The sequence below is a fragment of the Schistocerca nitens genome, chromosome 6 (assembly GCF_023898315.1).
Source record: "Schistocerca nitens isolate TAMUIC-IGC-003100 chromosome 6, iqSchNite1.1, whole genome shotgun sequence".
Classification (NCBI taxonomy): Eukaryota; Metazoa; Arthropoda; class Insecta; order Orthoptera; family Acrididae; genus Schistocerca; species Schistocerca nitens.
Genome location: NC_064619.1, coordinates 397065301 through 397087521, shown reverse-complemented (window position 1 = coordinate 397087521; position 22221 = coordinate 397065301). Strand labels below are relative to the sequence as shown.

General features: G+C 38.3%; 1 protein-coding gene across 1 annotated transcript in view; it reads right to left on the bottom strand.

The window, feature by feature from the left end:
• Nucleotides 1–22221, bottom strand: part of LOC126263377 (uncharacterized) — a 292477-nt gene that overhangs the window by 184714 nt on the left and 85542 nt on the right. The window lies entirely within an intron of this gene.

The following is a 22221-nucleotide window of genomic DNA, read 5'->3' as shown; positions in this document are numbered from 1 at the left end:
AAGCAAGGAAGACACAAAAAGTAGACTAGCCCAGAAAAGAGGGAATTCCTGGCCACGAGAAGTTAGCAGTATCAAGCACATGTCATAATTTGAGGTTGACATTTCTGATAATGTACATTTTGAACATATCTTTGTATGGTAGTGAATCATGGACAGTGGGAAGACCGGAAAAGAGGTGAATCGAAGCGTTTGAGATGAGGTGCTACAGAAGCCTGTTGAAAACTTGGTAGACTGATAAGATAAGGAATGTGGAGGTTCTCCACAGAATCCAAAGAAAAAGAAACACTGGGAAAGCACTGAGTAGAAGAAGGGAATAACCACCACGGAACCAGAAGAAGCTGTAGGGGGTAAGAACCGTAGATAGAGACAGGGTTTCAATACATCCAACAAATAACTGAGAACGTAGTGTGGAAGTGCTAAATGAAGAAAGTTCTTTCACCCAGACAACTTGAGTCCAGTCACAGCCAACACTGAGGACAACGGATTCCTTCTGTGCAAAATGAAATCACAGTGTTGTAGGGATCTTTGCGCACTTGACAGACGGCTGTACAGAGGCTCATTGAAAATAACTGGGATTGTCGGGCTACTCATTTCATCTGTCAACACCAGTACCCTAAGGGGAGATAAAGTCATAACTTACGGCAGCCAATAAATTGGGAGGTACGGGAAAAAGATATCTGCAGCTAGATAACACTTCAGTTTTTTATATATTGCTTGATAATTTTGTGCCAGCAAGAGGTACTAAGAGGAAACCCTTAGTTGACATGTAACAGTGTACCCCATCTGAAAAACGGAATTTCTATGCGCAAGTGAACAGCGGTTTTGAAAGTGTGTCTCATAAGACCTATAAATTGGGAACACGAAATGTAATACTGATTGTTTATAGTTAGTACAGTGGAAGCAGGAATAGTGTTAATTTTTTCCGTAACCTCTGCTGCTGGTTGTGGTTATTTGTACGATAGTCAACATTATGTATTTTGACCCGTATTGTTGTACTTTCTCAAAGTAAGGTTCCTCCTTCTGCAATAAGTAATACAGAAAAGGTAGAGTGTTCCAGCAGCAAAACGCAGTTACTACAACGTTGATTGTCCAGCAAAATAATAAGATTACTGGTATTTTTCCAAAGTTCTGCCTCATTTAAACTTAGTGCATCAGTAAAGCTCAAATCGGTAATCACGAAATGGGTAAGGTAGTAGGTAAGAACAAAACGTAACGATCACAGTATACGTTAGTTATATCAGTAGCAAAATCCCATTGCACAACCATCGCTCGCTGGGTAACACGCCATTTGCAAGACAGCATAAGAACAAAAAGAGTTATTAAATGTTTCAGTGAATGAAACTGTTAGGGTAGACAAGAAAAATTTACTTACATAATATATAACTAACTCTGCCGCTGGATTTGCGATTGTCTACCTCTAGTTTTAAAGTGAAAATAACTCTTAATTTAATGTTAGCTTAAAATGTGGATAACGGACTTCATTAAACACATAAGAAAGAGAAAAACAAGCCACAAATACGTACACCATGCGGTCTCAGTATCTAGTGTATCGCGTCGTAGTATGTCGCGGACAAACGTCTAACATATTACACGGCTAGTCGGTACTGGATGGGAGTGTCGCCCTCTTTCCACTGTTAAAAACAATTTGCACATGTTAGCTGTATCAAGTACACAACAACGTATGTCCTAAAACCCACAGAACCTATACTCGCCATCGACTACATTCTACACAACAAACCTCTAAAAATATGCCCAATGGTTTACTTATGTCAAAATAACTATAGGCAAAAAGGAAATAAAACCAGTTAACTATCAAGCTATGATGTCAGACTAAGATGGGAAAATATAATTTTTTCACGTAATAGATTCTTCAAAATCGAATATTATCGACTGCGTAGCGGAGAACGCTTGTGATGCCCAGAACAGTAGGTTCTGATAGTTCCTTACCTTAGTCGGTAAAAACGGAGCCCTTACAGCATCACTTTGTTGTCCGTCCCGGAGTTTGTCTGTCTGTCTCTCTGGCCCACTTTTCATAACTGTTTTTCTCAGGAAGGGGTAGATGTAAACAGGTGAAATTTGTCACATATTAAGGTCTACGGTTCACAGGTAGTGTAAAGAAGTGAATCTTCTGAATCAAAGCAATAAAAGATATGGCGATTTATGTGACATATTTTTATACTCCAAAGCTCAGTCATCGAAACCCGCAGGGTGCTAACTGTTGACCTAGAGTCGTGAAATTTGCTTTTGCACAAAGACAAAAAAAAAAAAAAACTGAGAATTCTTAATTAGTAATTATGTCAAAAGTAACGTTGATTTTCCTCCTTGGTTAGGAGGCTATCTGTCCGTCCGTCTGTTTAGACCGCTTTTTTCTCGTGAACAGGTAGACGTATCAAGTTGACATTCATATCACATATTAAGGAACACAGTCTCTCCCTGACGTAAAAAAGTGAAGCCCCTGAGACTAAGGAATCAAAAGATGTAGCTACGTACGTCACACATTTTGATGCTCGCAAGCACACTTATCAAGTTACTGGATACTTGACATTGACCTACAACAATGAAATTTGCCAAGACACAAGGTGTCATAGTACAACGAAAGCAAAAATCCCGAAAATCGTTGACTTGCCACTATGCCAGACAATTTTTTTGTCGTTTATTACCCGACTAGCTGTGTTTCCCTTCGTCTGTCAAAACCTCTTTTTCCTGGGAACGGGTAGACGTATCAAGCTGAAATCTGTGTCACGTAGCAAGGTCTATGGTCCTTTGGCGGTATATTAAACATTAGATTCTAAGTCAATGTCATCAAAAGATACGGCCATTGATGTCAAATATTTTAATACTCGCAGACCCACCCATCAAAACCTATAGGATACTCCCTGTTAGTCTAGAAAAGTGAAATATGACAAAAACCGAAGTTTACACGTAGAGGAAAAAAATCCGAAAATTGTTAACTTGTAACAATAACAAAGGAATAAAAATAATTTTATCATTTGTTATCAAACTGTCTGTCTATCTGTCTTGAGACTCTCTTTCCTTAGAAACGGGCAAAAGTATCAAGATGCTATTTTAATACTGATATCTACTTCTTTTGTAGTGAAGATATGTTAAGCTTCTAGGTCAGTGCAATCAAAACATAAGGCTATTTATGCCACATATTTTGATACTTCTAAATTTATTCATTAATATCTATAGGGTAATTCCCACTGATATAGCATCACGAAATTTGACAAGAAAGGCTGCACAATATCAGTAAAGGAAAAAAATTTAAATATTACATATTTTTTTAGTTATATCAATCACAAAAATATTTCTTCTGGCATCTGTTGACTTCAAACTTAAAATCATCTGTTACCCGACTTCAAACTTTAGATTAAAGCATTCTCGAATGTCTAGGTATCCGTGGGATCGATAGCTTGCTAATATCAGTTGGTTAACAGGATAATATCGTCGAGATTATGGATTTCCGAAACGAACTGTCTGTATACAAGTTCAAAACTTGGTCTATACTGGAACTTCAGTGAACTACTGCAACGCGCACCTTCCCAATACTTCATTTCTTTACGCGAAAAGTGTAAGTCCTACTGAGAAAATATCTACAGAGACGGATGTATCTTTGCTTCATCTTCATAAAATAATTGTTGTAAGAGACACGGTATGACTTCACATTAATGAAAACAACAGGACATTCCATTAGAACGTTTGCGCCCAGCGTCGCTTCGATGCGCCACTGGCGGCTAGGAACGGTCAGGGTGCGGACGACGAAGTCTCCCCATTACGCCACCTCAGTAGGAACTGCTGCATTTGATACCACGGAAATGCCTATAAACAGCACCACTTCCCGTCAGATATCAGCTCCACGCCGTTTCCGTGTCAACTGAGCCTCAGACCAAAAGAGAACACTGTTGTCAGCACACAGGACTCGCAATTGGGAGGAAGAAGTTTCAGATTCAGTGAACAGCCATCCACATTTAGGACTTCCGCCATTTCCCTTAATCGTTCCAGACAAAAGCCAGGATGGTTCTTTCGACAAGCGCACTTCAGGTCTCCTTCCCAATCCTTTCGTTATCCGAGCTTGCACTCCGTGTCTAATGACCATGCTGTCCACGGTACGTTAAAATCTTATCTTCTTTTTTTTCCTTTTACAGCCCTTAGCATCGCATTTCAGTAGTGTGCGCGGGGATTTCAGCTTTCGACACGTGGGGACGCGAATACGACGTCGCAGATTCGAGAGCAAAGCTGGTTCATTGTGCAGACGCAGCTGGTGCCTCGCAAACCACGAGGTACTCAAAGTTGTGAAACGGTGAGTCGTGGACTTAATTATTCGTGAAAATATCACGTGCGAAATGTATGTATCTATAGCTACTACATCCTGAAAGTGTTATGTAACTTGAGAGAAGTTGCTAGATAGTTTTAAACTCAAGCATTACAACAATAAACATGAAACCGGAAAATATACAACTGATTAAAGAAGAGTTGCATACAGAAATGCAGGATTTTTAAATAATAATGGGACAAAAAATGCCAGATGGCTCTGAGCACTATGGGTCTTAACATCTGAGGTCATCAGTCCACTAGAACTTAGAACTACTTAAACCTAACTAACCTAAGGACACCACACACACCCATGCCCGAGGCAGGATTCGAACCTGCGACCGTAGCGGTCGCGCGGAAATGCCAGATGAATTTGATAGCAAGCTAAACAAACTAAATAATTAAAGAGTGAAAAGGGTAAGTGAAAGGTATTATAAAAATTGATACTGAAACGTTAGAATATATTTTGGCACGGTTTACTGAAGACTTAACAGCCAAAGTAAAAACTAATAATGAACGTATAGGGATATTACACGCACAGCTCGGGATTTGTATGCAAGTATCTCAAAAGAAGAAGGAATAACTAAAACAAAGTATAAAGAAAACCATTAACGAATTAAATAAAATAAAATTATATTCATATAGAATTTTTGGTAAAATTACTAAGGATCTGAAGAAATATATGTATGCTTATATTTACATAGCTGGAAATGAATTTAGATGCACTGTAATGTTCGAGTATGATGATTGCAAGCCTGGTAGTGAGACATTTTGATCATTAACGAATATTTAGATGATTTAGTTCTCAACACATTGTGCGTGAACAAAATGTGTAAACGTTGACCACCACCGGAACGCTAAGGTGTGTGGTGTTTTTCAGACTTATTGTGACAGATATTTCAACCCGAATGAGTGTTTAATTGAACAGCTTCGCTCTATATGTCCTAAATTTGCTCAGTTTATGAGATTTCTTTTATTCATACGTAGAAAAATATTCGTCACAAAGTTTGTCAATTTGGTGAGTTTTATCTTGCAAATCAACTTAAAATCCAAATAATTGTCGACCTGTACTCATTTATACAAAACAAGAATGAAAACTTAAGGGAATTGAATTACGCAAGGTGACTAATAAAAACTGTTCCACATTATTTTCAAATTTTTCAGTGGATGGGTAGGAAAAAAAAAAGGCCACAACGCTTGCTTTTAACACAGAATCCTGTAACAAAGGTATCTGCATAGAACTGTTAGCCACGTACTTATAAGTTTAGTGGAATGAGGAGAAACAGAATAAAGACGTATTTAACAAAATATTTTGAGTAATTATAACCTATATTTAGAAAAGATTATGTAATCAGAAGTAAAACACTGAGTTTTTTAATAAAACACTTACAAATGTCCCTAATGTTACTAACGGTACTTGTTACTTTTTAATTTCAATTGTTACCCCTGTTTCTGCAGGTATATGTGCTATCACTAAGTTACGTCTGTATTCTGCAGAAATAATTTCTTCACTTTTCAATGGCTGCAGAAAATGTTAGTAAAAGTTAGCTGTTTTACAGAATGGTCACCACATATAACTCACTTATACCGACATACCTTCAGTTAGTTAGCTCTTCAAAGTTATAGGCAGTAGAAGAACGTTTATAGGAAATCCACATAAATGGTTTTCCATTTACAAACCAAAATAATTCCGTGACCAGGTCAGGTGTAATGCGAGTACTTGTAAATTCCAAGACGATGCAAGCATTATGCTGGAAGAGACTGCGTCAGAGGCAGTGGTTCCATATTAACCCGGCTTATAGTATTTAAGAATAAACAAAATGCGAAGTCACTAGAACAAAATTTTGTTGGTCCTTGCAAGTGTAGCATAAGTTCAAAAAGCAGTAATGAAAGGAAGCCCTACTGTGACAAAAACTTTAGCTTTTGAATAGAATAAATAAAAGCATGTATAAAGAGTATTCGTCCTAGCAACTACTGTGAAAATAAATGATTACTATTCATAAATATATCCAAAATCATTCAGTGACCTTTTCAATAATAACGTTTGCACATTGGAATGAATGAGCTTTGTTAAATACAGATTTTGCGGTATCGATGTATAGAAAGTTAGCATGAGACTCCAAAGAACGTAGTCATAGGAAGTAGACTAGTGCAGCTAGCAGTAAACAAAAGGTTTTAGCACATGATGTACATTTGACTATTCAGAAACTAGTTTAACCATTACATGTTATCAAAAGTGTAATGCGTTCTTGCTGTTGTAGCCAGGTCAGCTATTTATCAGCAAAGCGTTTTCAGCTCAACTGAGTAGTATCTCTCAGTCCGTCGAAGAATACATTTCAGGTAGGCTATATCTGTGCTATATGTTTCATTCGGTTTGTATTGCGTTAGCTGTGAGATTACTGAACGACGCTGTTAGAAAGCTTAACCCCTACGTTGCCCCAGCTCAACGCGACATGGGGAAATTTGGAGCCAATGCTGTCTTTGCCGCCTGAGCGACGCAAAGATATACGCTGAAGAGCAAAGAAACTAGTACGCCCGACTAATATCGTGTAGTGCCCCCGCGATCACGCAAATCTGCCGCAACACGACGTGGCATAGGCTCGACTAATGTCTGAAGTAGTGCTGGAGGTAACTTTCACCACGAATCCTGCAGGGCGGTCCATAAATCTGTAAGAGTATGAGTTGGTGGAGATTTCTCGTGAGCAGCACGTTTCAAGGCATTCCAGATATGTTCAATGATTACGTCTGGGTAGTTTGGTTGCCTGCGGAAGTGTCTGAACTCAGAAAAGCGTTCCTGGAGCCACTCTGTAGCAATTCTGAACGTGTGGACCATCTGATTGTCCAGCTGGAATGCATAATGTACATCAATGAATGCAGGTGACCAGACAGGATACTTACGTACGTGTCACCTGTCACAGTCGTATCTAGAAGTATGAGGGGTCGAATATCTCTAGAACTGCACACGCCTCACACAATTACGGAGTCTCCACTATCTTGAACAGTCCCCTGCTGACATAGAGGGACCATGGATTCATGAGGTTGCCTCCGTACCCCAACACGTCCATCTGCTCGATACAATTAGAGACCTGTCCGACCAGGCAACATGTTTCCAGTCATCACCAGTCTAGTGTTGGTGTTGGTGGCGCAAGCGAGGTGTAAAGCTTTGTGTAGTGAAGTCATGAAGGGTACAAGAGTGGGCCTCTGGCTCCGAAAGCCTGTATCGATAAAGTTTCATTGAATGGTTCGCACGCTGACACTTGTTGATGGCACAGCATAGAAATCTGCAGCAATTTGTCGAAGGGTTGCACTTCTGCCACGCTGAACGATTCTCTTGGGTCGCCATTGGTCCCTTTCTAGCAGAAGCATTTTCCGAGCGCAGCGATGTCGGAGATTTGGTGTTTTAACGGATTTCTGATATTCACGGCACACTCGTGAAATGGTCGTACGGGACAATCCCCACATCATTGCTACCCCGGTGATGCTGTGTCCCATCTTTCGTGCGCCGACTGTAACACCACGTTCAAACTCACTTAAAGTTTGATAACTTGCCATTGTAGCGACAGTAAACGATCCAACAACTGCGCCCGACACGTGTTGTCTCATATATGCGTTGCCAATCGGAGCGTCGTATTCTGTTTACACATCTATTTATTTGAATACTCATGCCTATACCAGTTTCTTGAACTTCAGTGTATATTTCTTTTAAAATCTCCATAATGAGTTTTCTCACATTATGAGGTAACCAAAGACGTGTATACTTCTCTTTCATGCTGAAGGAGCCGGGAACGGTGCAACACGGTCGCGAATATTTCATTAGGAGAGGTCCACCGCCGCAAAGGTGACAGTGAGATCCTTAGCCGACGGCCGGAGACCGCGAGAAGATACCACTGTTTTGTTCCGAGTCCCTGAGCCAATTATATTTTGAAAATAAAAGCAGAAAATATGAATAACTTCGTGAAATTTCAGTCTTAATGTTATAGCTGACAAAACCTATTTATTTTAAAGACTGTATGATTGTGTTCACGATACACTTCTATTAATTGTGATGTATCTTTAAGATAATGACTAAACATTAATATTTTGTTACCAGAGTGCTGAGATTTAACTAGACTCTGAAAATGGGATTTGGAAAACGATTACCCCGTCTTATGTGTAGCGTAACAGAAGGTTTATTGTACGGAGTGAGGCAGTCCTATATATGAAAGATTTTGGTTACACGAGAATTATTATTTTTGAAATATTTAAAGTTTGAATATCTGATAGACAGAAAGGTGTTAAATTACTGGAACAATGTAACAGACCTGTAGTGAGAGATAATTTTGTCATTAGTTGGCAATACTGCAGCGAACGAGTAAAGAATAAAACTATCTTTGCGTGACGCTAGAGCAACGCAACAAGGTTACGTGGTTGTTATAATACATCGTCCAAATGCTAGACCTATCTGCTATTGAACTATAACATATTTCCGAAAAGAATCTGCAGGAAAAGTGACATCATTCTGATATTTACTATCGAATCGGGTAACGCGGGATACTAAAATTTGTATAAATTCGTAACGTGTAATTCATCGCAAACAAGAATTAGCGTAGTATGCGATGTAGATGAACCTCTTTCTGAGAAGGTGCTGAGCAAGATGAAGTGGAAATATTGAGAACTGTGTTCTTAATATACGATACAATAAATAGAAGGTACTTAAAACTTCGTTTTCGAGGTTTCCAAGTTTCAGCCTCGGCTTTTGCTTATTAATTACCCATCACACCTTGATGATTGTGGATGCTAAAGGAAAAAGGAAAATAATCCACCACTATTTTATCGCGTTAACTTCTCTAACAGTTTTAAATGATAAAATTGCGATCCTTCGCTTTATAAAATATGCCTTTGTTGTGGGGAAAGGACACTGAGTCGTTAGTGCATACGACTGCGATCAGGAGATTTCGATTTGATTCGTTGCACAACTAGAGATTTCTTTCAGCGACAGTGGATCAGAGAGTGCGGCACTTATCGTACTGAGATCAACTGAGGAATAACGTAAGTGACTTGTAACCGTTACAACGTTCGGAAAGCTCAGAGGTGCTCGAAGAGTTGTTTGTTAGTCACATGTCCCTCACTGCTGTAGGAAACGACTTCATTAGCTGAGGCTAACACGACGCCGGCTATCACTGCGTGATCTCAGCATTGCCTCTATTCAGAAGAGCTACAGTGGGTAGCCAGTCGATATGTCTGAGTAAATTTCACAAATCAACACATGGAAATAAACGTTTCACGACGACACTGTAGAGGTTTCGTTCATTTGTGTCGTTCATGCTGTTAGTAAGAGAATCCGTAGCCCAGTTTCCAAGCAATCATTCTTGACATCGTCTAAGCCTTCACTGGGATACGGCATATGACTTGTCATAGACTAACTGCAGTGCAGATCAGTCATCAGAATTACGCTTAAACCTTTCCAAAACGGATTTTGAAATTTCCTACCTTGAGCGTCTTCGACCTACTTTCAACACCCGCGAATCCTGTGGCTCCGTTTTCTATGAAGAACTTCTTAATCACTTGTTCATATCAAATAATGCGATCTCAAAACGATGAATATCAATCTCAAAATCTTAAATTTCTCTAAGATAAAACCGAATTAGACAGTCGTACAATGTCAAATGTTCAGTTTTACCATAGCTGTAAACTTCATTTATCATGTATTACAAAGTTTTTGATATTGGCATAGAATTCCTATTTTCAGTCTGAATTTCCGATGCATTCCATTATTTCACAAAAAGACATTTCATTATTGCACGATCCTAGCCTGAAACAGTTTTTAATAAATATATCGAACAGACTGCGTAAGATTTTTATCAAGAAACTGTATACTGAATGCGAAAATTTGAACAATTTGTTTATACCTACCTGAGCAAACATCGTGACACCAACAGTCATGTCACATCAAGGCAACTAGACACAAGTGACGCCACATAAGCTACGATATTTTTATTGCTATTTAGCAGTATTTTGGAAAAGTAAGTAATCCATTCTCATAAATTACAACAGTACATTTACATACATTTGTCATTTTTGGTCCACGGTTCTTATCCGAAAGTGGCAGATAACGGCTGAAACCGGTAAATGCATATTAATTCCGAACTGATTTGGAATGAATTACCAGTTCTACCTAATAATCACGATTATGGAATTCAGAGATTGTATTTCTAAGAGAATAGAAGATTTCGAAATGTGGTGCTACAGAAGAATGTTGAAGATTAGGTGGGTAGATCACGTAACTAATGAGGAGGTATTGAATAGGACTGGGGAGAAGAGAAGCTTTTGGCACAACTTAACTAGAAGAAGGGATCGGTTGGTAGGACATGTCCTGAGGCATCAAGGGATCACAAATTTAGCATTGGAGGGCAGTGTGGAGGGTAAAAATCGCAGAGGGAGACCAAGAGATGAATACACTAAGCAGATTCAGAAGGATGTAGGTTGCAGTAGGTACTGGGAGACGAAGGAGCTTGCACAGGATAGATTAGCATGGAGAGCCGCATCAAACCAGTCTCAAGACTGAAGACCACAAGAACAACAACATTTCTAATGTCTTAATATGAAAAAAATATTCGTCTGAAATATTAATTATATAACTACAGAAGCTCTGAGAAATACTGCAGCCTCTTAAATTATATATATTCATTGGAGCTGGTTTTGAACCTAATAGAGCATATGCTGTAAGATTGGAATCATGGAGACGCGGTTGTTGTTAAACTAGTAACCAAATTTTCAAAACATAGTTTCTACATTCACAGGACTGTTATCGACAGTGACGGGCTGGTTTAGTTAGCAGACAAGACCGCAACACAAATAATGAAGGAGAACTTCACTTAGGTTCGTAATTACTATCCTTTCTCAGACTGTAAACCTATAAAGTTTTCTGTCTCAAGTGGACTTGAGTTTGTACAGAAATCGTTTGCAGTAAAACAGTGTAATTTATTGATTGCCAGGAGACACTGCTGTCGCTGTATGTAGTTTGATGTGGTGTACGGAGAGGTGCGGGTACACATAAAAATGAGAGCTTTGTTGGTAGTAGCAAAGCTTCCAGTGCCGTGTCGCTACCCGGGTAGGTCGGAGAACACTGACCATATAACTAGTGTCGACACAGTTTTTTCCTTACAGCCTACTAGTCTTCTCCAAATTATTTTTCATGCTCATATATTATTAATTAAACACAGCGGACCTTAGTATGGACTGCCATCGAAATGTCATTCCAAGACGGTGTGGAGGGTAATTAAGCCAGACTCCCCGTCTTCACACTCAAGGAAACTGAGTGAGAATTAACGAACCTGAGCAACATAGTTCTTTTCTGGAAAATGTTGTGCGTTTTGACCGAACATGCCTACCTCTGAGGTTGAGAAGCTACGAAGTATGGATGGAATGCTGTGGGTCCTACACTGCCTACTTACAATTAGCGTATTCTTTACGCTTAACAGATATTCAATCTCTTCAGAATACAGTTACCTTGATTGGATTGGGTATGAACTACATTATTGCAGGCTCTTGCTGTATTAGTGGTGAGAGAATAAATGAGTGCGTACTGGAAAAAATAGTTCATTAGAACTTAATGTTTGTTTGTTGCGACTCAATAGTGCCCTGTAAAATTCGGATAAAATAAAAGTGTATCGTAAGCAGTGAACTGCTTCAGTAGTTCTTACGGTCACAATAAACAGTGAGATAGGCTGTTAGAATTGAAAACTAAATCGAACGTTACCTACCGAACATCTTTATAATATGATTGGTACACAGAGAGAATACGACGAAGTATATTTGTAATCAGAAAATGTGTTAAGCTACAAAAGTAAATAAAAGCGTTAATATGGATATGAAAATTTTAAGTTAAATTTACGACTTCATGTATTCTCAATGAAAATATCGCGAAGAGTGTGAAAGCAAATTCCTTTTTTTGTTTTTTGTTTTTGTTTTTTGCGATATTTTTATCCCATTACAGAAAATGATAAACAGTTTAAACGGAAAAGAAAGTAAATTCAAAAAACAAAAAACGCTTTACTCCCAGAATATTAAGAAATTTAACCTACTCTCTGCACAGTACGACACGCACTACATTCGGCATACACTGTCATGATATAATCGGGCATGTATTGCATTTGGCGGAATTAGAACGAAATGTCCTAAATTTCGTCGAGTGACGGTAAAATTTCCGAGTGAGCGATTGTTCTGATCTAGCTATGAAATGGTTCTAGTTAAATATTTATCGGACGTTTAAATAGAGCTTTTATTGAAATATGATGTACCAACACCATAAACTACCAATCTGTATTCATTTATTCATGAAGTCTGAGTATAAATGATGAAAAGTACCAAATGGAATTAGTACGTATGTCCAATGCTGAAGAATGCGATAGTCTGAAGGTAAGTGAAATGGTGACACGACTAAAATAGTGTTGCATAGCACAAGAAGTGTTGCAGGTATGAAGAAGAAAAAAGAAAAGAGACCACATATTCCGAGGGAACAAAGCACTGGAGGACGAAACGAAAATTATAACACGAATGTCATTCTCCGTAACGACTGTTTTGGGAGAAGATACGAAATAATAATCGACAGCACTTGAAGTATAAAAGAAAGAGGCTCGTTTTCCACAAAGTCCTTCCACCAAAACAAATGAGATATCAACCGATATGAGAGACAACGTTACTGGATATTGGCTGCTACTTAAAACTTCGCCGTTCATATACAATAAGGGCAACAGACTAAAAGAAAATATTCATGACGTATTTCCGGGAAATAACGACGAAAAATCACTTGAAGCTTAAAAAAGAATCATTGAATATAGCAGATTAGCTCATTGCCATGTGATAAATACACCAAGTAAATTGTAGAATATCAGTGGACATGACAATAAGATAGAGTGTGGCGAAACGTAAGATTAAAGAATTATTAGTAACATGTCAACACCAGGAAGTGCTAGAAATCTAAAGCAGCACTACTGTGGTAGGAAAGCACAAGGAAGAACAAACAGAAGACAAAAGATGAGAAGAACTACAGAAATTACAGTTCATCAATTACGCACCAGACATACAAGACCATCAACAAAGAATACCCAAGCCTCTATCATAAGTGAACACAAAAACGTCTGATTACATGAAGCTGTAGATTTGTTTAGGGATCAGAAACTTTTAAAAGGTTGGATCTATATTTTGAGAAAGTCTTCGCAGAATGTGGAAACACATGACTCGAATACATCACGAATACAAGCAACTAGGCTGTAACTCTAATCACATGAGGAAAACTGGGATTCTCCAGAACGATTAGTATACTAAATTCTGCAGCTTTGAAATATTTCGTTAAATTAGTAAATCGTGCTCTGAACGAGGAACTACACTATCGTTTGTAATTAGTATGTTAAGTAGAAGGTAGTGAAAATTAAAAATGTCATTATTGCACCGATTATAAAACTGACGCACCTAAAAATAAAAGAGATTAATGAGGATGAAGTAAATAATAATGAAGAGAACAAAGGTTCTTGGAGATAATTTTTTAAAAGAAAATATCAGGGGGTAAATATATTTTACGTGCCTCAGGATAATGATGACTGAATGTCGTCAGGTTTGATCATATGACATGTAATAAAATGTAACGACTCCAAAACTCTACCAGGCCATAATCTGTTAGATTTACCGCCAGCAGTTTAGTTGGATATACGAAAGCGAAGGAAAGATTAGTTGTTCCGACTACAGATCGTGTCTTAATTTTTTGTGTTTTTGTTTGTTTGCCAAGTTCCAAATATCATTTCAACTTATAATACTTCAGAGTTGTGCTTTCTGTAGGTTTGTAGGACCATACCGACAGTAGAATTTAGACAAAAGCTTCCAGGCAGTAGCGTCTAATATGTATAACACAAATTTCCGTACAATTGAGGTGTGTTACATCAAGCTCCAACTTATTTGCACATGAATATGAAGAGAAAAATTGAAAAGCTGGCTAGAACTGTGTGGTTTTGTCCACCGGGGACTTTCTGTACCGAAGTAAATCATTGCAACTCTGTCTGTATTAACAGCAGTCCGCAGCTAGTGGTCATTTCAGAATTAATGCAGGTTCGTTCATAAATGAAGAAATAATTAAAATGATAGGCTTCGGTGCCAAAGATCTTCATTCCATCAGGTAGGTGCAAGTTCAGTATTTCGGTCCTATAATATCAACTTGTCTGCGTATGAGAGTATCCCTTTCCAAAAGAGAAACATTCAGCCATACATATCATCAATCGCTCGCAGCGCATTTTCCGTTATCCTTTACTGCCGACCTGCTCTCAGTTAAGGCTTTACAAATCTCCGTCCATAGTGGCTGCGCCTCTTATGATTTTGATTCTAATGATAAATATATGAACAACTACAATTCTCATAGACTGAAGACGTTTATGTTTTGCCAGACATTTGACAAACGTTGGTCCATTTGATGATGTACTACGGAGAGTTGCTGGGTGGGTGACTGCCTCCAGTTCGTTGTGAATTAAGGTTACTATAGTTTTCAAAACCAACAAATTTATCCATAAGGATAAACTGACTGACTGTAGAAACTTACTGGTGACAAGTTCAAACGAATGATCTGATCGACAATAAACGAAAATAAACGAAGACATTAATCTTTAGGAGAGGAAGATGGAATAGTCAGACATCAATCTGCTGAAGCGACAAAATTAATAATTATGCGTAATTCATCCATAATTTTTAATATTTTGTTAATGTAATTCGATGTTCTTACTTTCGATTCATAATGTCTAGTTTAGTGACACGAGTCTTCCTGAAATTTGGGAAAACCCCGAAACCTGCAAATATCCCGCTGAAACATAATGCTCATTGGGAAATTTAAGATGCAGGTAAGGGATATCAAACTACAGAGTGGGGTTAATCTATTAGAATACCATTAAAATTGTTCACATGTACAATGATAAACTGATCTGTTGCTAAAGTATAGGCAAATACTTTGGCCACATTTACAGAAGCACATGTCGAATCGCACATCGTGGCAGAAATAAGTGAATGTTACTTGTACGTAGACTTGGGAGACGATTCTCACGTCCTACCGTACAACTGAAGTAATGATGATTTTGAAGACCCACCGCATAAAGAACTAAGCAAAGATAATGCGAGCGGACAGGGTGATACTGTGACGTATATTTGTAAACATTGTTAATTCTATCTTTCCGACTCTGATTGCTGATGGACCTGAAACACGTCGAGGTTTCGATAATAAAGTATTTCGCTTATGAAGACGATGTTAGACAACTTAAATGAAACAAGTGACAGTATAAGTTCAGAAAACTTTATGTAATACACAAACCCTTGTGGAAAATTGCATAGCGTGTTTGCCTTCATTTTTGACAAGAACACATGACACCACAGCAGCAAAGATTGGACAGTGAAACTTTAAGGAACCTTCATGTTTTACTAATCGTATAAGTTGCTGCATCTGATGGGAATATACAGCATTGTACAAAAATATCCGTGGGTGTTAACGAAGTTACAGCCCTCACTTCACGATGTTTTCATAACAAAATTAGGGGTGGTATCAGAGACCTGATGCTCTTATAATCTTAACGCGACTGAGGGAATAGCAATGCGTAGATTGTTAGTGAGCATTTTACTTGAGACGATAATCACAGTACTCACGCTGAATGTGTCGGTCATAACTGGAAGTTGAAGTACAAGCATGCATTCACAAATATCGATACTTATGGCGTATTATAGAGTGAAGGATCTGGCAAAATTTTATATATCGACGTCAGCTGAAGACATATGTTTGCTTGTCAAACATGAAAATAGCCTAAGGAAAAAGTAAATTAAACGTAAAACGCGGGAGAAGTGAGGTTCATATCGCCTGTTGGCCATAATTAATTAGTTTTACTTAATAAACTGAGGCAAAACAAGTGATCCCAGTGACCACCATTGTGTAAAGGTGCGGACCCGATTATCTTTCTTTGAATACACGCATGTTCGCTTACTCTAAGAACAAGCTGCGAAACCATCACAAAGGGAAAGTAGAAACTATAGTAATCATATTTTTTCGAAACATAATCTCAAATTCGGAATCTGAAGTGGAAGTTATTTTTACAAGGAATCTAATGGCATACTTTATATTTCCCCGTCACTGAAGTGATTATAAATCTGAATGGCAACCGTGCATCCCAACGAAAATATACCGATATAAGATCTGGTCATCTTGCATGCTTTTGTGGAGACTTCGAGCTCTACAAATGGATGTGACAGATGTTGCTACAAAGATATAGTGAGAATAGTCAACTTGATGCAAAACTAAAAAAGGCCCAAAATGTAAAACAAGATTCTTTTAATTTCAATGACGATTACAGTTTTCACGTCTCGTTGATGACGTGGTAACAGGATACGGAGCTTAAACTCGGATTCGAGAAGGTCCAGAGAGATATTTGCGATATTCTTTACAAAGAAACCATCCCGACATTTGCCGTGAGATGTTAAGGGAAGCCATGGAAATTCTAAATATGAATCGTGTGACGGGGATTTGAAACGTCGTCCCTTCGAATCCGAGTGCAATATATTGACGCAAAGAAGCACTTTTCGCCTTGTTTGCTCATCAACATCTGTAGATTCAGTAGTTAAAGGAGCCCTCTGGACTTTACAATTTTTTTCGGTCTGTAGCTATGCGTATCCATGTTTCTCCAGCATGGGACCTGATCTTATCCACCGATATTCCACTCCTTAGTTTCTTGATCCGTGGGAATCCAGAAAAGGACTGCTTCAGCTATCATTCACTCACTTCATTACGTGTTCCGCCAATCTTAATTCTACTTTCACTGCATTCACAACTACATCTTCTCGTCCAATCTCTTCACTTATCAATTTGCTAGTTTTCATATATCCTGAAATAATTTCCAGTATGCAACTTCCCTTTACTAGCTGATCGACTCTCGTATTTTCAATGTTTTAAGTCAACGTCGCGTGGGAATTATGCAATTACCAAACAGAGCATATAAATAATTCTATGTAAAACAGATACAGATTGAGAAAAAGTTCGTGAAACACATGACGTACATGAAACAAGGTGGACCTTCTTTCGATATATCAAACTAGAATTTTTCTACTCATTGAAAGACCAAGTAATGTCGTAACTTTTATTCGGACCATCGAAACACGTCTGTCTGGGATACTGAAAATCTGGAATTTAGATCCATAAGACATACTCTACTAGAGATTTACGAACCGCCTCGCAGATTCCGAGATTATAGGCAGTCATGAATCTGAAACCTTTAAGACGGCATCATTAGTGAAACGGTAAACATATCAGTTTCTCTACTTTCATAAAAACGAACCAATTAAAGTGAATCTGTTACTGATATGAAAATTATTATTTTTACCCAAATTTAGCAAAATAATTTGGCCAAACACCCACGTTGATAAGAAACTCAACGAGATCTGACCTCAAGCCTATGTCGAAGTGGATGGTAACCCACTGAAATACAAGGAACTGCGGTTCTGTAGGAAAGTAAAAATACTAAAAAAGTGTATCATTATTTCATTGTTTACAGCACGTTACTGATATAGGCATACTGCTAGAAAGGTCAGTACTGAACGTTTCTGGGGTCTTACTATGTGTAACTCTAAACGAGAAAAAATTCGGCTACTTATGTGTCACTGGGGCTACAAGTTTGTTGTATAACGACTACATGCAAAGAGTTGGATAACAGCCTATAAAATTTGTATTCAGGCGTGACTGCACGCCGGACTTATTTAGATGATCTTGTTGTCGTTGTTGTGATTTGTACTCCAGATACTGGTTTGACGCAGCTCTCCATGCTGCCCAAAACTGTGCAAGCTTCTTCATCGCGAAGTACCTACTTCAACCTACATCCTTCTGAATAGCTTAGTGCATTCATCTCATTGTCTCCCTCTACAATTTTTACCCTCCACGCTGCCCTCCAGTACTAAATTGGTGATCCCTTGATGCCTCAGAACATGTCCTACCAACCGATCCCTTCTTGTAGGCAAGTTGTACCACAAATTCCTCTTCTCCCCAATTGTATTCGGTACCTCCTCATTAGTTACGTGACTTATCCATTTTATCTTCAGAATTATTCTGTAGCAGCACATTTCGAAAGCTTCTGTTCTCTTCTTGTCTAAACTATTTATCGTCCATGTTTCACTTCCATACATAGCTATACTCCATACAAATACCTTCAGAGAAGACTTCCTGACAGTTAAATCTATACCTGATGTTAACAAACTTCTCTTCTTCAGAAACGCTTTCCTTGCATTGGCAGTCTACATTTTATATCCTCTCTACTTCGATCATCATGAGATACTTTGCTCCGCAAATAACATAACTCATCTACTACTTTAAGTGTCTCATTTCCTAATCTAACTCCCTTAGCGTCAGATGATCCTGCCTAAGAGTATAAAAGTACTTGCTTTAAGAACAGAATTAAGAATCTAATTGGCAGCAAGCTATTTGTTGCATGTGTGCCTCTGATGAACTAAAATACAACAGCTTTCAAACAGAAAAAAGGAAAAAAAAAGCAAAAGATTAGTTGCGAGTAGACACGCTCTCTGAGGGATTCGTACAAATTTGATTATGTATATAGACAGGTCATCCATTCAGCGAATCGAGGGTCGCGACGGAATCCTCCTGTTATCGACATTGATACTGGGAAGGTACCGGTCCCAGAGATTCCACAAGTTTCGATGATGTTTTAATTTTACTTTTTGAAGTCGGATAACAAATGATAATACAAATATTTTTTATGTGATATAATTACAAATTCACAATTTTCGAATGTTTCATTTGCTCGTACAGTGAAACCTCTCTTCTTGTCAAATTTCACGGTCTAGGTCAATGGGAAGCATCGTAGGGGCTTTTATGAGAGACTTAACGATTGTAAAAAATATGGGTCATAAATTACTGTATCTTTTGATTGCTTTGGCGTAGAACCTAACGTTTGTTATGACGTCAAGGGACAATAGACCTTAATACATGAGATAAATTTTAACTTTACAGTTCTATCCATTCCTTTATAGAAGGGGACTTAACAGAAGGACGGATTGACAGTCAGTCGAATAACAACAAGCAGAAATCTTTTGTCTTGTGATATAATCAGCTCGACAGTTTTCGGTTCTTTTCTTCGGTTTTACTACGAAATCTTGCTCCTTGCGAAATTTCATGATTTCATAACATTCCGATTGAGGTTCGGAGCCGTAATTATTCAGCTGAGTAGAAAAGGTGGCTTCCAAATTAAGGTGTACTATATATCATGCATTTTAGGCTTTTACTTAGGAGTTTAAACATTCACCCCTTTCAGGCCTTAAGCGACTTTTAATGAAGAGTAATGAAGATCTGTTTTCCAGTAGTAGACAGAATTCTTGAGCAGTTCTCTAGCGGATGATGGATGATACTCTCATACTGTTGTTGTTGCAATTTCTATCCTGAAAATATTACTTCGTAAAATAAACAATCATTTAATCACCAAAAATATGATTCACTGTACATAAAGTCGTAATAAACTGTTCGCCCAAAGTGTTTGTAAACATTGCTTTACTTTTAACCATTCGCCATGCATTAAATTTACCGATGGTATGATCCGCAGAGCTGAATGCGTATTTGTGCGTGACTAGGCGGAAATGATTTGCAAAGAAAATAAGAAATTTAATCTCATTGCTTTCAACCAACTCCAGTGTGAAAGTTTTGTGGGATTGATCATATTTTAGTTTCTAAAGACATATTACAGCACCCACTATTTTCTACCTTCTCAACTCATATCAGGTGCTAAAATATGCGCAGCACCTCAAGTAGTCAGACTGCTTCGCAATTACCGTCAAAAATATTATATTCTTTTGAAACATTCCTCCTTAACAATTCCTAGAAAGAAAAAATCGTTGCTTATTTTCAGTCATCACTCATTAAATTATTACAGATATTCGTTGTGGCTCACTGAACGTAAGATCAGTATTTTAAAAAGGGTAAAGAGGTTGCAATATTGAATAACTAATTACTTTCCACTTGGAGTCCACGGTTTTGCTATTTTTACGGCTCAGGAGTTTTTAATGACATTCCTTTCCAATCATTTTAGCGAAGACTCTGATAACCTAGCAGTTGGTCGCCCTTAATCGACACACACAACTTCATAATTAGCCTTCGAGCCTTCACTGAATGATATTTCTTGTTTGTGCTACCACTCGAGCAGGGAAATGTGTGTCATATCTCAATAAAAAAAGCTTTATAAATGGGAAATACTATTTCAATTTGCATCAGATACACTCACTGAACCGATCAGTGAAAAACCGAAAAAAATAAATTATGACAAAGCATTGTTTAATATCTAGGGTGATCGTGAACCACCTCGACGCAATTTCGGAGTTCCTTCAGGGACATTTTCCGATTTTCCGTTGCATCCCAAAAGAGAATATAGTTGTCTCTCTTCAGTTTGTTAACTCAGTTCCATTTTTTTCCCTTAACAATAACCTCGAAACAGTAAAAATGTCTGTAGTACGCAAACACCATAACATGACAAGATCCGGTTTCTTGTAGTCAGCTTTACAAAGGCAGAATAGTTATTTAACGCTGCAGCCGACACTGCGGAGACAGCTCGGTGTAGTGTCGTTGTGCCACTTTTGCATGAGATTCTTATCGGCCACCTGTCCATTAGTACACTTGTCAAGACTGCTGTGTACCAGTGTTAACTTACAACTGCTGTTTCCGGAAAAACGGACCGAAACAGATCCCAGCAGTACTGAATGCAAGACTGACGGCTAAGAATAATGCGAGCAGTATTGTTGGCAACATGAAGTACGTGAGTGCACGAAATACATTTGTTCCAGTACATCCCATATAACCGACATTTACACTATGGTCGAGATATTTTCAGTGCAGTGCAAAGATAAAGTGGGGTAAGAAATCAAACATAGGAGTACTACGTACCGAGCCACCGGAAGCCCTGGATGAGATATTCCAAATTACTTCTACATTATCCCTGAGAAATACTGATATCCTCTCGGTGAAGTCTGTTATCGCTTTATATTGATGAAATCTGCTATGGCTTGAATAAAATGTAAATCTTTATAAAGTGGTGACTGCTGGTTTCTCACTTTCAGCCAACAAATGGTAAATGAGATCAAGTAAGTTTAAGATAGTAACGAAATTATTTACAAAAAGTATTGGTGCAAATGAACATTTGACATATATTCTGCATGTGCTACGCACCAAGTAACAATCCAGTACCTTAAGGAATTCATTATGAGGGTTGTGACCTCTCTTGAGAGGCGAGAGACGACCCAGCTATATTTACAATCATATATTTGTTCCGTGCTCTCATCTCATTGGACTACGAAGGTGCATCCGAGAGCAGAAGATCAACGTGCACCTAAGTAAGGTAGTTACCATATTTACTGCATGAAAGAACCAGAATATCTGGACTAGCTCTGAAATTCTGTCGGTAGAGTTCAGGTGCCCCCTATTACAGGGTGTCTCAAAATTTTGCATCAAATTGAAACAAGTCATAGTGAGCCCACAACCGGTTATATTGAGGTGGGGAACCAATGGTCGGAAATGTATATTTATTGTGTTATGGACACACACAGCGTACACCGCATAACAATAACAGAGCTCACAGTAAATATTCAAAGCGGCGAGCGCCAGTCTCGCAACGGCATGTACTGCAACGGCAAATTCATTTCTGCCGCGGTGTCTCAAAGTTTCAGGTGTCTGTTGGACCAAGACACGGGCCACTCTGACCCCAGCAAAAACGGATGAAGATTCCAGGGATCTCCGGCAGATATATTGAGACTGGGGGTCGTCGTTTTCAAGAATTACTACGACCTATGCTGCTGTTATGTGGTGTACGCTGTGTATGTCCATAACACAATGAAAATGCATTTCATACCATTGGTTACCTAGTTACCTAT